The sequence below is a fragment of the Elephantulus edwardii genome, unplaced genomic scaffold (genome assembly GCF_000299155.1).
Source record: "Elephantulus edwardii isolate Elephantulus edwardi_28Jun2011 unplaced genomic scaffold, EleEdw1.0 scaffold00045, whole genome shotgun sequence".
NCBI classification, from domain to species: Eukaryota; Metazoa; Chordata; class Mammalia; order Macroscelidea; family Macroscelididae; genus Elephantulus; species Elephantulus edwardii.
This window is the reverse complement of record NW_006399795.1, coordinates 12,897,718-12,911,180: the sequence shown is the minus strand read 5'-3', so window position 1 is coordinate 12,911,180 and position 13,463 is coordinate 12,897,718.

The window sequence follows — 13,463 nt, the reverse complement described above, 5'->3', positions numbered from 1 at the left end:
TGGACATTCTCCTTCCATGCACCTGTGAAAACCCACTAGGGGGTCAGTTGTGGGTTGGTGATGGCAAACAACTACTACTACTACTGTCAGAGGTGCTATCAATGTTTAAACATTGAACTCCAAATATTTGGTGTTTTCTTGTACAGTATGGGGTGAGGGAAGTGGAAAGAAAAGGCGTAAGAACAGGGAGACATGGCATTGCTATATTATTCACATGATATGATCATCTCTTTGGAAGCAGGAGTGGCATCCACTTCTTAAACAACATGCCTCCGGAAATTCTATGGACTTTGATAAATGTCGATTGTTGTAGAGGGGCTTCAAGTTTACATAGGGTCGCTATGAGTCAAGCTCGACTTGAAGGCAATCAACAACAACAACAATGATCATCTATAGACAGAGTTTAAGTAATACTAGATACAAAATCAGTATACCAGTTACAAACACTTAGGGAATGAATATCTTAGTAGTAGTTGTTATGTGCCATTGAGTTTCTCATGACTCGTAATGACCCTGTGTACAACAGTTCTGAACCCTTTCCTATCCTGAGCTAGTCTTACTGTCTCCAACTCAATTAATTCCATTGCCCCAGTTATTGTGTCAATCCATTTTATCCGGTATCTTCCTCTCCTACCTTGTCCTTCTATCCTTCCAAGCATCCTTCTCCAAGGACTTGTCTGTCCTGGCCATGTGTCCAAAGTATGTGAAATGGAGCTTCAAAATCTTTGCCTCCAAGGTGAAACTTGGTTTCACCCTCTCTAAGACAGACCTGTTTCTTCTCCTGATGGTCCATGGTATGTTCAATACTCTTCTCCAGCACCACAACTCAAAGGCTTGAAAATAATATTAGAAAACATTACTAGATAGGAACCCAACTAAAGAAAGCAGTGCATTGACTGCTGAAAAGTGCAAGCCTTCCCTTGAATTGGGCCTTCTGAATTTTTTATTCTGAATTTGGGACTCTAGATTCCTAAACTGTGAGAAAATAACTGTTAAAGCCACCTCCCTGTGATATTTCTGAGATAGCAGCACTAGGAAAGAACAGTTGGGTTGCGTGGAGAGTCTTCTGCTTGGAGAGCGGAGTCTGGGATGACTGGACTAGAGTCCTGGACCTGAGGGTTCAGCCATGGCCTTCATCCTCGGGGTCTCCAGGGACCTCCTGCTTGTCCTCATGTCTTAGAACCTTGGTATAATCTTGTGGAGCATGGTGACCAGGTGGACAAAGTCATTCGCTTTAGAGTCAGACCCCTGTAGTGTTGATCCTGTCTCTGTGGCACAGTAGCTGGTGTTCCCCTGGCAGGTCTTTACAAATCATTAGATGGTAGCCAGCCTCCCAGGAATGACTGTGAGCTTTGTGTATTGCCCTTAAGCTTTCAGCCCTGGATGTGACAAATGGAGCCTCCACCGCTATTGCTGGAAGGGCTGGCTTCCCCGATGAGGAGCAGCCTCGGCTGTGTGGCTCTGTTTTCCCATGTCTGCCTCACGTGTGGTTAAGTTATTACCCTATTTGTTTTAAAGACTTGTCTTATTACCTATTTACAAGACATATGGATTTCTCATTACTCCTTTTGATGGACCTTGAGTGAAAGTGCTTTCTGCTCACTCCATCCAAGCTACGCTCATAAAACATGACAGCAATAGTGGGAGGGGGCTGAGTGGTAAAAGCTGGGTGCTGGGAGTGCCATAGTCCTTCACACTGATGTTGGTATACCCTCTCAGCATCTTCTGGAAGTGCCTGGCTGGGTGCTGAGTTCCAAGTTAGACCAGTGCAGACCCTCTGCCTCTGCTGTTCATGGCAACATCAGAGCTGAGACACGAGCACCCAAAGGTACCCCTTCTTTGTGTGGAGTTACCTTGAAAGCCCATCTGGCAAGAATGAAATCTCCAGATGATGCTGTCCAGAGCTACCCTGCCCCAGAAGCCTAGGGGAGCTTGCCCCAGGAATCCCTGGGTGGCACAACACCTAAGGGTTTGACTGCCAGCTGATAGGTTGGAGGTTCAAATCCACCCAGAGTCACCTTGGAAGAAAGACCTGGCAATGTGCTCTAAAAGTCACAAGACCTGCGGAGCACAGCTCTTGTCTGAAGCAGAGCGCTGCTGGGAGTTGGAATTGACTCCTTGACTGCAACTAAGCATAACCACCTCAAAGCCTGCTGACAGCCCATCTGCCAGAGGTGCCACTTCCCAACCTAACAGCTGGATGAGAATGAGCTGCAGGATGCAGGGTGAGGGAGGGTCAAGGATGTGTCCTGTCAAGTGCTGGGGATGCCCCCAGGCTGACACCCAGCTCTTAAGTGATGGATCCTTGGTTTTACACGATGAAGACCTGGGCTCAGGCCAAACTGCTGTGGCCTGGGTGGTGGGATGCTCCCTTCCTGGGTGACAGAATAGAAGTGAATCCTATGATTACATTCCCCACCCACCCTTTTATTCCCCTCTCCCTTGGATCTTCATACACATTGGATCCTCATACACCTCTACAATAAGAGTCTTATTCAATATTTGTCCTGGTGAGCCTGAGTTCACTAAGTATAATAATTTCCAGTCTCTCTCAAGTAAAATAGTAATTTATAAAATTATTGCTCCTGCGTGCTGCACTTTCCCTTGTGTGAATGCACCATAACTTCTCAACCCATTCAATTGTGGTTGGACATTTGGACTGTTGCCATGTTCTTCCGATGGTGAACAATGCTGCCGTGAACATTGGTGTGCAAGTTTCTGTTGGTGCATCAGTTCTCATTTTCTCAGGGTATATTCCAAGTAGTGGAATAGCTGGGTCATGATGGGTGGAGGGAGAGGTGGGTAAAAGAAATAGGAAAGATCCAGTGTGAAAAACAATGTATATGAACTTTGTAAGTAAACCAGTGTAAAAGAAACAAAACAAAAACAATGTTTATAAACTTTATAAAATATATGCGTGCATGTGTACAAGGTTTGAAAGATAAAAAAATAAAAATAATTGTGTTAAGATGGTGTAAAAAAAGAAGTAGCTCCTGGGGTGAGTCCTGCTGGTCTTTGTGGACGTTGTTGAGTGGGTGGTGTGGGGAGTGGGATGACATATCGGAGATGCATACTTGGTAAAAAGACACCTGGGTTGGGAGGCTGGGGGTCTGGCCTGCAGCTCTGGTTTGCCAGGGTTTGTGTGAGGATCACAGAAGATATGCAGGAAAGGTGGCCACTAACAGCATCTGACCTGGAACGAGATCTCAGTTCAAAAAGTGTTTCCTGTCTCCTCATTTTCCTGTTGCAATCTCTGGACCATACAAGTTGTTAAAATGCTTGTCTGCTAACCAAAACAGTGGTGGTCAAACTACCCAGAGTAGCCTTGGAAGAAAACAAACAAACAGCCTTTGAAACCCTGTGGAGCACAGTTCTTTGCTAATACACGTGGAGTTTGCCATAAATTCAAGTCAACATTTGATGGCAACTGAGTTTGTATCTTCCTCATGAGGGTACAGCTCTTCCAAGGTTTGTGTACTTGGTCCTTCAAGGACCACATGGCTCTGATCTGTTGTTGTCAGGGTCCAGTGAATGTGTCCCATGATGGCAGAGTATGGGGAAGCAAGTGGCCCAGCAAACCCAGCATCTGGTGGGGGGGGGGGGCATGGTCCTCTCCCAAACATGGGGTCTGGGAGAGATGCCAGTGTTCATCTGCAGCCTGACCTACCCCTCAAATATGGGAGCCTTGGGTCTGCTTTTTGTCCCTGCCCCCACTTCATGTTATTCAAACCTCCTCAGAAGCATCTAGAGCTAATTCCTGTACTTATGGAGCAGGTACAACCTCCCCACCCCCTTCGCAGGTCCCCAAGGTACCAGTGGGCTCAGTTATTTCCTTCCCAGAGATCCATCATTTACAAACAAGAAAAGGAGGATGTCCTGGTCTCGTGGGGCTACCCTAGCAAGATGTCACAGAGCAGGAGACTGTGAAGAGAAACTTACTGTCTCAGGCTAGGAAACCAGATTAGGGTGTCACCCCTTTTGGTTCCTTCTGAGGTCTCAGAAAGTAGGTGTTCTCTATCTCTTCCAGTTTCTGGTAGTTCTTAGCAATCCTTGACACCTCACTGCTGTTTGTACAGTCATACCCTGGCTCCTCCAAATTATTGTAGAGCAAGGATGTCACTTTGAAGACTAAGGTGTGCCTGATTCAGGCCATGGTCTCTTCAATCACTTACTATGCTCCTGAGAGCTGGGCAATGAATAAGGAGGAAAGGAAAATAATTGATACCTTTGAGTTGTGATGCTGGAGAAGAGTACTAAATATCCACGGACTGCCAAAAGAACAGACAGATGTATCTCGGAAAAAGTGCAGCCAGAGTGATCCTTGGAAGCCAGGATGGCAAAGCTTCATCTCACATGCTTTGGCCATTCGGCTAGGAGAGGCTAGTCCTTGGAAAAGGGACATCATTGTTAGATAGTTAGAGGGTCAGCTAAAGAGAAGAAGACCCTCAATGAGATAGATTGACACAGTGACTGTGACAACGGGCTCATGTATGTCAGAGATGATGAGGATGGGACAGGACACGACAAGGTTCAGAACTGTTCATAGCTTCACTATGAGTCATACTCAAGTTGACTGCACCTAACAATAACAACAACAGTAATACCAACAATACAGTGCAGAGTGCGAAAATAGTGCAGAATAGAGCAACGTTTCAATCTCTTATGCACAGGACCGCTGTGAGTTGTACTCCACTTGACAGCACCAAACAACAACCACCACTACCACCACCTGTAAATATTGCAGGAATGGTTTTGGTCCACTGTGATAAAGTTAATATTACAGAAAAGTGAATCGCATGCATTTTCCTGCTTGTTGTTATGTGATGTTGAGTTAAGCATGACTCCTAAGGACCCTCTGAATACCCAGTCTGAACCTGTCCTATTCTGTGCCATCCTCACAATCTCTGACGCACACAAGCTCATTGCTGCCATCACTGTGTGAACCAGTTAACTGAGGCTCTTCCTCTACTTCACCATCCCTCCACCTTCAAGTTACTTTCTCAGTATCCCAGTACAAATAAAATTAGCCTTGTCTGTCTTATACTGTAGCCTACTAAAAGCACAATAGCATTATGAAAAAGTTTGACATATCGTAAGAATTATCGAATATGACACAGAGGTGAAGCTGACACATGCTGGTAGAAAAATAGCTCATTGCAGGGTTCCCACAAGTCTTCCTTTTAAAAAAGAAATACAGTATCTGGGATGTTAAATTCAATTAAATTGCAAAGAGCAATAAAGTGAGGTGTGTCTGCACTTGCATTTACCTCTGCTGTCTGTATCATGTGGTGACTGTTTGTGGGACTCAGAAGAGATTAGACGTAGGACCCTCTCTACTTTGGGAGGACTTAGTCAACTTAGAACATATTTGCAAAGAAAAACTTTATTTCCCAAAGGAGGTCACTGCCATTCACATGCACAGAGGTAAAGACTTCTGCCGATCTCTTGTTCGAGTTGTTAGGTGCTGTTGAGTTGGTTATAATTCTCAGCAACCTGTGGACAACAGAGCCAAACACTGCCGGGTCCTGTGATATCCTCACAATCACAGTTGCGTTTGAGCAATCCGTCTGATTGAGGTGCTTCTTTATCGCTGACCTCCTCTCTTTGTGGGGATACAACATGATAATGATTGTGGAGTACTTCTTCTGTCTTTTCAGGGTTGCTGTTGTTGTTAGGTACTGTTGAGTTGACTGTGACATACAGCGACCATCTGAACAACAGATTCAAACCTTGCCCTGTCCCTCACTGTCCTTATGATCTCTGCCAAGCTCAAGGTTGTTGTTGGAGTCATTGTCAGCCCATCTCATTAAGGGTCTTTCTCTCTTTCACTCACCTCCCTTTCCCAGCATGATGTCTTGCATTGCTTTTTCATCCCCTCTGAGATCCTGTTTATTGACTCCTTTAAAACCAGAGTCAGTAACAACTATATAGAGGATCCCCACTCCTGTCTGATGGTCTCTGGGAAAAGCAGCTTTATGTGGGGCGTAGGGAGAGTGCTTTAAGTTCTTTGGAACCAGGAAACAAAAAATTCCCACAAAACCAGAAATAAGTGATATGTGTAAGATGTGATAGATACCCTTGTTCCCCAAGACAGTGCCTGATGAGAGGTACCCAGAACCTGGATTTGAGCTTCTTACAGGTCCCTCGTCCCAGAGGGATGTTTTGAGCCCCTGGACATGGAGAGGCACCTCCACTTCCCATCTAAATCCTAGCCTGCCTGCATGTGTCTCATTTACTAAGCGTGAGAGCCCATGCACGCCATGGATCATTGGAATGGGTGGAGGGGGAGCCACTTGTCACCCAGAGTCCCAGAGCCCAGGGCCTCAATATACTCATAGCAGTGAGGTCTCATCTCTCACTCTAACCAGAGGGCACTGCCCTAGCTGTCCCACTGGGGTCTGCTTTTCTGAGAATGACTCTTTCAGATCTGCCTCATGCCTCTCTCTGATGGCCCTTTCATGGGATTGGGGATACCTGCAGGGCTCAGGAGTACTCAGCTTACCTTCGATCCTCCTACCACCTTTATCTCTGACAGGCTAGAGGGCATTGCTGAAGTCAACATGTCAATCCATCTCAATGGGGGGCTCCTTCTCCTTTGCTGACCCTTCACCTTTCCAAGCATGATGTCCCTTTCCAAGGAATAGCCCCTCTTAGCTACATATCCAAAGTCTAAAAGATGAAGCTTCACTATCTTTGCCTCCAAGGAGCACACCCTGGCTGTGCCTTTTCTTTTCTTTTTTTTTTTTAATTTTTTTATTATTTTGTGTGCGTGTACCGTCAAATCAGATCTGACTGGTACAGGAGGATATTGCGCCTCCTTCTCCGGCAGAGCATCTGGTGGATTCGAACCGTGTTCCTCTGGGATTACAGTGCAGCGTCTTGCCACTAGGCCACCAGAGCTCCCCCTGGCTGTGCCTTTTCCAAGACCTATCTTTTTGTTCTCTTGGCAGTCCATGGGATATTCAGTACTTTTGTCCAACACCACAACTCAAAGGCATCAATTCTTCAGAGATGATGAGGATGCCACAGGGTAGGGCAGGGTTCAGGTTGGCTGTTCATAGGGTTGCTATGAGTTATACTTGATTTAAAGGCCCCTAACAACAACAACAACAACAACCTTCATGGTCAATGCCACTGCTATTGGGGTGGGGCAAATAGAACAGGGTTGAGGAAGCTGATGGAGGTGGGGAGCTGTGCCTGACCATCCTCACAGCAGATCTGAGCCTTCCTAAGACATCTCCATTCCTGCATCCAGCGGGTGGTAGTGGGGAAGGCGTGTGAACAGTGACCCACACTAAAGTGTGTCCGTCACCACTGCTTGCGGCAGTGCTTGCTTCTTGTGTGGTTGGACGGATTGCAGCTCCCTCTGCCAGCGAGCCTGGCGGAGCACGAGGCGCCCGTAGTCGCTAATCAATTATTCTTTATTAAGCGTATTTCCTTCATTAGTCATTTCTGTACCGCTTCATTAGACCTCCTCGAGTTCCAGTGGATGCTAGGCTTCACCGACTACAAGATAATTCATTTTATTAGGCCATTTATTTTCTGTGAACATTTTTTAAAGGTCAATTAATCAACTTAAATGGAAGGGTAAAAGATGGGGGTCCTGATACTCCTGGGAAGAGTGTAACATCATCAAGGCTTTTTGGGGGCGGAGTTTGTTGATTGCTATTCTTTGACTGTGAAAGCACATACATGCCAACCTTCGCCAGTACAGCTTCTACATTTCCAATTCACTGAGGTTGGTTGTGTTTTAAGATGTCATTTTATTTTTGTGGTTGAGAATACACGCTGCAGAACAGATGCCAATTCAACCACGTTGACCTTTGCCCATCAGTAACACTGACTGCGTGTTTCACGCTGTGTGAAGACCCTCACCCTCCTCTTCTGAGCGGTTCTGCTAATCATTTTCCCTCTTTCTTCCCACTTCCACCACCTTTTCTATCTTCTCATTTTAAATAAGCGAGTATTGGTTTATTTGTGGCTGACTTAACCTCACTCAGGATTTTTAGTGGCCCAGTGGTAAGGAGATTTGCTCCCAACCCAAAGACACATGGTTCAAGTCCGCCAGCATGTACATGGGAGAAATATGAACAGTCTCCTCCTGTGCAACCTCCTGCTTCTGAGAACCTGCTGGAGGGTCAGCTCTGGGTTGCTTCTGACAGGATGGTACGTGTATTTTCCACGATGTGGTGTGCATCAAGGGTTTGCTTTGTTTTATGACTTGGGAGAACTATCTGGAAGCAGGGGACATGGAGGGCCTGGCAAAGCATTGTGGGCGGTGAGTGACATTAAAGACAGGGAGGGGCTGATACCCCCAGTGTCTGATTCCTGTGGCTACTGCCACAGGAATACCACACACGGGTGGCTTCAAAGAACAAAAAGTTTCTCCATCCTGGCATCTAAGTCCACAGCAGGGTCTTGGCCATGCCAATTCCCTCCTTGTCAGTGTTCCATATGTTCCTTGTCTCCTTGATGTGTAGATGATTCTCATATGGCATTTATCTTCCTTGTTGCCATGCATGTGTTTCTATATCTATTCTGCTATTTTAAAAACCATTTTAAAAGGAGAATACACAAGGCAAAACTCACCCTTGCTGCCTTTGAGTTGGAACAGACTCAGATGCGACTCTCCACGGGACTTTCAAGGCTGTAAATTGCATGAGAGACAATTGCCCGTCTTTCTGCAGCACAGTGGTGTGTGGATTTGAACTACCAGAGAGGTGAGGTGTTAGGATTAGTGGAATGGCTCCCTATAGACTAGGCCCCCGGGGCTCATTAATACACAGCACAGCATGGATACCTCATTTCAATTCTGCAGGTTCCATTCAATAACATTGATCATGTTCTTCCGCCTGTGTAACCATTCTTGCGATCCTATCCCACCACTATTATCATCTATCACTGCCTCGTAAGTGCCTTGGCTATCCTGCTGTCCATTTGATCCCACAGACAAATCTCTGAGGGAGTACAGTGCTCATGGCAGACAGTCTTTTTTTTTAATAAAATTTTTATTTTATACTGGTTTACGTACAAAGTTCATATATGTTGTTTTTAATACCAGCTCTTTCCCCTTTCTTTCACCTACCCTTCCCTCCACCCATCAAATTGTGCGACCTGTGGTTGCTGTGATGTTACATACTGTGACACTGATGTGTCAAATGCTATGATGGTTACCCATGGCGGACAGTGTTTGGTGGAGCTTCCCGATTAAAACAAGCTTAGAAGCAGGAGTGGCACCCACTTCTGAAATAGCTTTCTTCCGGAAACTCTATGAATGTGGAAAAATGCTGAGAGTTGCACAAGTGTTCAGGTCTTTCGTTCATAGGGGTTGCTGTGAGTCACTTAGGGCTCAGTGGCATTTAACAACAACATTGTCTATTGGAATCAATGCATGGCTGATTTCTTATGGATTTTCAGAGACTGAAAATTGCACAGAAGCAGATTTCCATCTTTTCCCTTGCAGAACAGCTGGTAGATTTGAACTGCCTCTGGTAGATTTGAACTGCCTATCTTCTGGTTGGAAGTGCAATTTTTTACCTTCTAGACCATCAGAGCTCCCTCATTCTTTATGAGTTAGGCTGAAGTATTATTTGGTTAGAGAGCTCCGGTAGTGTCATAGCTATATTCTCAGTTACTAATCAAAAGGTCTTGCTTGGCTCCACAATCAACACTCTTAATACCAGCAGTTAGAAAATCAAAAGGTGAATTTCATTGGGAAAATCTGCTGTCAGAGAACTCTCCAGAGTGCTGAAAAGCAATGATGTCAGCCTAGAGACTAAGGTGTGAGTAATCCTGGCCATGGTCTTTGCAATTACTTGTTATGCTTCAGAGAACCAGACAATGACTAAGGATGACAGAAGAAGAATCAATGCCTTCAAGCTGTGGTTCTGGAGAAGAGTCCTGAACATACCATGGACTGCCAAGAAAACAAATAGATCTGTCTTAGGGAGGTTGAAACCAAGTTTCTCCTCGGAGGCTAGGATTTGAGCCTCTGTCTCACATACTCTGGGCACGTGGCCAGGAGAGACAAGTCCTCAGAGAAGGACATCGAGCTCAGAAGGGTGGAGAGACAGCACAGAAGAGTAAGACCGCAGATGAGACAGATCTATACAATATCTGAGGCAATGGAGATTGGTGTGTCGGAATTAGTGAGACAGGCTCAGGACAGGGCAGGGTTCAGAGCTGGTGTACATAGGGTCGCTATAGGTCACAGATGGCTTGATGACACATAACAACAACAACAAATCAAAAGGTGAGTAGTTCAAATACACAAACTGCTCTGCAGAAGCAAGATGTTGCAATCTGTGTTCATAAGGCTTACTGCCTTGGAAAGCTTATGTGGTGGTTCTTCTCTGTCCTGTTGAACCCCTGTAAGGGTTGACATGAATCAGAATCAACTCAACAGCCCCAGTTTTGGGTGGTTTAATACACAGCAGACTTCTGGAAACATTATTTTGCTCTTTCCATGGCTCAGAGGTGACAAGGTTTAGCAACCATCCTACTTCCATGCAATTACATTAACATAACAAACACATAACCTTGGGGAGGTGTGGGGAGACACAGTTTTGAGGGTGCACAATTCTGTCTATAACCATGAGCCTTGTGGGCTGTTTGCCTTGGGCAGTGGTGACTATGGTGAGACATGGAACAGAGAGGAAAAGCTCAATGAAAAGTGGGGCAAGGGAGGCTCACTGTCCAAAGGCTCAGTGTCACAGCATCTTTGCCTGGGGCCAGCATCCTGGAGCAAAAGGAAACCTCTCTGCAGCTGCTCTCTCCACGAAGCCCAGATCAGGCTCGGTGTCTCCTCTGGGCTTCGTAAATAATAGATACAAACACATCATACATATTTAACCAGAAAGAAACACATTCTGAGCCAAAAGGAAACGGTCAATGAATGGTTTCATCTGGTGCAAGCAGCCAATTGCCACTGCTTCCATATTGCACATGGGTGAGGGGGAGAATGGCTGGCTGGTTGGCAGCTTGCTCATTGATTGCTCTTTGAGGGTCAGCAGTGCCAGGCTGGCTCTTGTTGCTAACTCTCCAGCTTGCTGAATTTTACGGGCCAGGAGAATAGCTGGCTCTGGAGAGCAAAACTGGGGGCTTCTTCAGAAACTAAGACTTTACTAGGAAGCTCTTTGCCTCCTAAGACAAACTTGTATGTGACTAATATTATTATCAATTGCTTATTATATGTTGCTGCTGTTAGCCGCGGTTGAGTTGATTCTGACTCCTGGGCACCTTATGAATAACAGAATGAAGAGTTGCCCAGTCTGGAGCCATCCTCAAGATCTCACCGTTATGTTCCAGTGCATTATTGTGATGCCTGTTGTCCAATCCATCTCACTGAGAGCCTCCCTCACCTTCACTGACTCTCTGTCTCACCAAACGTCATGTCCTCTTCCAGCGATTGGCATATCCAAAGCAAATGATGTGGGGGAATGTTAGGGAGGAGGGGGAGGCCTCCGGCCGTGGCAGATCGCCTAGCTGGATAAGTGCAAGCCCAAGATGGCTGCCGCATCAGTTGAGCTGGGAGTGGTCTGCACTGAGCTGAGGTTCTCCTGTTCAATCCACATGCCCCACATCTACAAGCCCACCCCATCCTGTCTTCTTGTTTACTCACCTGTATATAAGTGCACTGTAACCCCCAATAAAGTTGAGTTTGGTTCTCTACAGCACTCCCAGAGTGGTGTGTCTCTGTCACACTTACTACAATCAGGGTGCCGCTGTTCCCTGCCAGCAGACAGTGACAAAATAAATCAGAAAATGTTGTCATGACCCATAAAGTTCTCGTTGACTAATATTTACAAGTCAATTTCAAAAAATTTCTTCCCACTCTGTCTGTTGTTGACAGATAACAAGGCAGCTCTACCTCATGGTGGCCCATGCTCAACAGGAGAAAACATTACCTGGTTTTGGTGGTCTTCATTATGATAGGGAGGCTTGGGTCCAGTGCTAGCCATCGTGTATTTTAACCTAGAAGATTCATCCTTCAGCATTATGCATAGAGCTGTCATTGACTGACTTTTAGAAAGAAACTGTCAGGCCTTTCTCCCTTCTTTCGTAGTTGAGGAGTTCCACTGACCCCTGTCCATCGTGGATGGGAAACCCTGCTGGTACTGAAAATAATACTGGTGGTGTAGTTCTCAGCATCACAGCAGCATACACATTACCACAGTACGGAAAATGGACTTGAGTACTGAGAATATCAACCAGGTGGTACCCAACCAGCAGCGAATGAATACTCAGTGTGTGGGACTTGTTTATATGACTTCATCACACACTTTCAAGTAGAAAGCCAGGTTAATTCTGGCTTTGCAGTGTGGGTATAACAAAGCCTGGATTCCAATCCTGGCCTCTTTCTTAAGCTTGGGCTTTCGTGATGCCAACTTGTTGTTATGCAATTTCTTTGCTGTATGTGTTACTGGTGCTCCTGATGAAACATCTCAGGTTCCCAACACTGAAGCTTCCCGCGGTCCTGGTGGACATTTCTGCTGACCTGCACCTACTCTGGCAGTCATGAGCAATGCACAGGGAGTTTGCTGTTTCATAGGGGATAGGAGTGGGTGGGTGATGAAATGATTTTGCTTATGTGACCAATTGGTGTTGAGTTGACTGTGACTCATGGTGGCCTCGTGTGTGTCAGAGTAGAACTGTGGTTTGTAAGGTTGCCAGTGGCTGATTTTACAAAGCTGCCTGTGGTCCTGGTCCTCGTCTGTCTTCTGAGCTACCTCTGGGGGGACTCAAACTCCCAACCTTTTGGTCAGCAACCGAGTGTAAGTGTTTCACAGAAATCACATGCTATTTCTAATAATCATTACCTCTGAAGGTTGAATCACAGGCCTGGGTGATTGCTTCGAGAAGAAGTTAGGAGGGTGCTGTAGAGACAATAAGATTGGCACAGAATAGAGCAGGGTATAGGGCTGTTGTATAAAGGGTTGCTATGAGCCACAAGTGACTTGATGGCAACAACCATCTGATGTAATCCATCTGTTGACCCAAAGGCAGTTTGAACTATCTGGCAGTTTGAATCCACCAATGGCTCTGTGAGAGATGGATGAGTGATCTCTCCTCACGTGACCTGCAGCTTCGGGAACCGTATGGAGGGTGAGCTAGGAGTCATTTCTGACTCAACATGAATGAGATGAGATTGTTTACATTTGTGAACATTTGCATTTTTCCATCCTCTAATGGGTGCTGCGGTCTGTTCCCAGAGATGAATCAATGACTCAAAATTGGTTCATTAAAGCGTACGGGTAGTGATACAAATGGAAGCATAACTAGTGCAGGTTGAATAACATCAAATGATAGAAATCTGGTAGTTCTATCTTTTCTTGAGAGGGGTGTATTGAAGTCTCCCAGCACTATAGTAGTGTTGTCTATTTCCTTTTTCAGTTTTGTTAATGTTTGTTTTATGTATTTTGCTGGTCTTTTATTTGGTGCATAGATATTTATTATTGTTATGT